This window comes from Uloborus diversus, chromosome 8 (genome assembly GCF_026930045.1).
Source record: "Uloborus diversus isolate 005 chromosome 8, Udiv.v.3.1, whole genome shotgun sequence".
Classification (NCBI taxonomy): Eukaryota; Metazoa; Arthropoda; class Arachnida; order Araneae; family Uloboridae; genus Uloborus; species Uloborus diversus.
The window spans coordinates 154091709-154094565 of NC_072738.1; positions in this window are offsets into that span (position 1 = coordinate 154091709).

Here is a 2857-nt window from a genome sequence, read left to right on the forward strand (position 1 = left end):
AAATCAAGATCAATCAAAATAAAAATTGCTTGCTCGACAAATCGTTGACATTAATCGACAGAGAGGAAAAACGAGAGAGGAGAAAAGAGAAGCACATCGTCATTTGCTCATATCGGCTTTTAGTGTAGTGGATTTTTGATCACTCCTCCTCTCCTCATTTTATCAAAAGCCCCACAGTTTAAAATTTGTGCAAAACGGTTTAAAAGAAATGGTGTAGAGATTCAGAAAATAACAACGAAAGAGTAATATTGTGGCCATTTGCACAATTCATATTTTATTTTCTTGATACAAAATTGGAGAACTTTTCAAGGAATTTCAAAAACTTAAACCATTTTCAAAGACTCTATAACAGTTGAAATTACTTAAAAATGATTATAACTTTGTAAGACACACCCGTTTTAAGTTTAAAATAAATGTAACGAAATATTTCTCAAAACTTTTTTTTTCAATCACAGTAGCGCAGAAAATGAAATAGAGTAGAGAAACTATCATTTTCCCCCCTCATGCTTAAGATATTAACTGTATGCAGTAGAAGTAAGATAAAAACAAAAAATAACAAAAGAACTTCCGAAATACTGAATTCGGTATTAAATAAATGGAAAGACATGGAATATATCAGTCACGAAAATTCATCTGGAAAAATATGCTACAAAAACGCGAGAATCATGATTTTTGCATTTTTTACTCGAGGAGCTGAATTTGGCACATTTTGGTAACCAGATACTAGCCTAATTGGAAACTAGGGTCCCAGCTTTTGGGGAGTCTTCGGCTCGAAATCGGCGCAGTGTAAGTTTTATAAGAGTTTTAAGGGGAGGAGGGCAGGGGCGTGCAAAATGGGGAGAAAGGACACCGCGTTTGGCCCGGTCCCGAGCATGAATATGGCCCAATATTTTTAAAATTAGGGGTGAAAAAAGGGGTAAACAATATGGAGGGGGGCCCAAGAAAGTCATTTGTGACGGGTCCTAAAATTTCTGTGCACGCCCCGGAGGAGGGCAAATCTACCAAACTGACAATGGGCCTGCCTTGGCACTGGGCGACCCTGAATTGCATTGGGAAAGAGAGCAGGAAGATCTAATTAAAGGTCTAAATTTCAAATATGCTTTGCAGCTAATGAGATCTAGAATTGCTTTCTCTGTATTTCTTCAAATTTTAATTGTATAGAAAAACTTAGTTATTTTCCTTTTATGACATTAGAAATGAAAAAAAAAAAAAAAAAAAAAAAAAACTTCTGTTTTACGACGCAAAACATTTTGGATTTTGAGGAGGGGTCCCCCCTTCCCCCCCCTCTGGATATGGCCCTGGCAACGCAGTCCCCATTTCGTAGGGATGGTCCAGTGGAAAGAGTTTTTCAAAAAAATTTGAAACTGTGCATTTTATCGACTGACACATTTTTTTCAGAATATGATTTATGATTGATCATGGCTACACTAGATTCAGCGACGTTTAATCCCTTCATAGTTCTATTTATTTACTGTAAGAAGTATTTTATTAGAAACGAAACGTGCAAAAGTTGAAATCTATAAAATGTAAATTTTGTGAAGGCAAATAACTTTGTATCCCCAAAAGAAGTGCATGCACTAATTTTTCAAATTTTGTGACTTTTGGCCAAGCCCTGGGGTAGAATAGAAACATTTTGACTTTTCTTTTCTTACTTTTTTTCTTTTTTTTTTTTAATCGAGCATGAATAATACTAATTTTAAAACAAGTGTTCAATTCATGTGTATATTTATTCTGAACACATTCTGTTCACTTATTAATTCTGTACAGTTCATTGAATAGTATTACAACTGCTGTTAATTTCGAAATTTCTAATTAAGCTCAGTTATTCAGTGCGATATTGATTAATTTTTGAGAAGCTTTAGTACACATCATATCCGCAGGCCAGTCATTTGTTTAGTTGAGCAGGCATCAATAGGCATTAATGCAGTGAGAAATGGGTTAAAATGGGTTATTAAGATGCAGTCAAGTGCGTCCTTTTGATATTTCCAGGCCGAAGTTGGGGGAGATAGAGGGTTCATGTTCATAGGGTGCATAGACTCAGCGAATTGAACCAAAAACTAACCTAAAACACGCCCAGTTTTATGTAAATATATTAACTTCTCAAAGTCAGAGGGAGAATTGCTCCTTCCTTAGTAATTTGAGGGAGCGGTTGCTCCCTCTGACTTTGAGAAATTAATATATTTACATAAAAGTGGGCTTGTTGAGCAATCACGATTGCTTATTGTTCTCACTTGACTGTTTTGAATTCCTATCATTTTATTTTCCCACCAGCACCCTCTGCCAGCACCACCGTCGCGTCGACCGGCCTCACGATGCTGCTCCTCTTACCGTCTCCAGGTTGCGTCCATATCCTACACACACACACACACGTCTACACACACATACACACTCATGCCTGCGCACAGACACAAACACACACTCCTACACACAGACACAAACACATATACCTACATACACACACACAAACACCTACACACACGCGCGTACACACACAGCACTGCATACACAACACGCACACACATGCATACATACACACACACACACACGCACCCACACACATGCGCCTAAATAAACACACACACGCATTCATACACACACACACGCTCGTGATTGCGAAAAACATAATTTGAATTCAAGATGCCAAAAATTCAAATTAATGTAATTTTTGGTTGTTTTTTTGGTTTGATTCGCTGAGACTCCCCCCTATGACTACCCCTCCTCCGCCCTAAAAAATAGAAATGACGGACTTGACTGCACTGCATCTTAATGACCCATTTCGCACTGCATTAATGCCTTCTTATCACTGACTTAAATAAATAAAAACGCTGAGAAAATATGACCATGTATGAATAAAGAA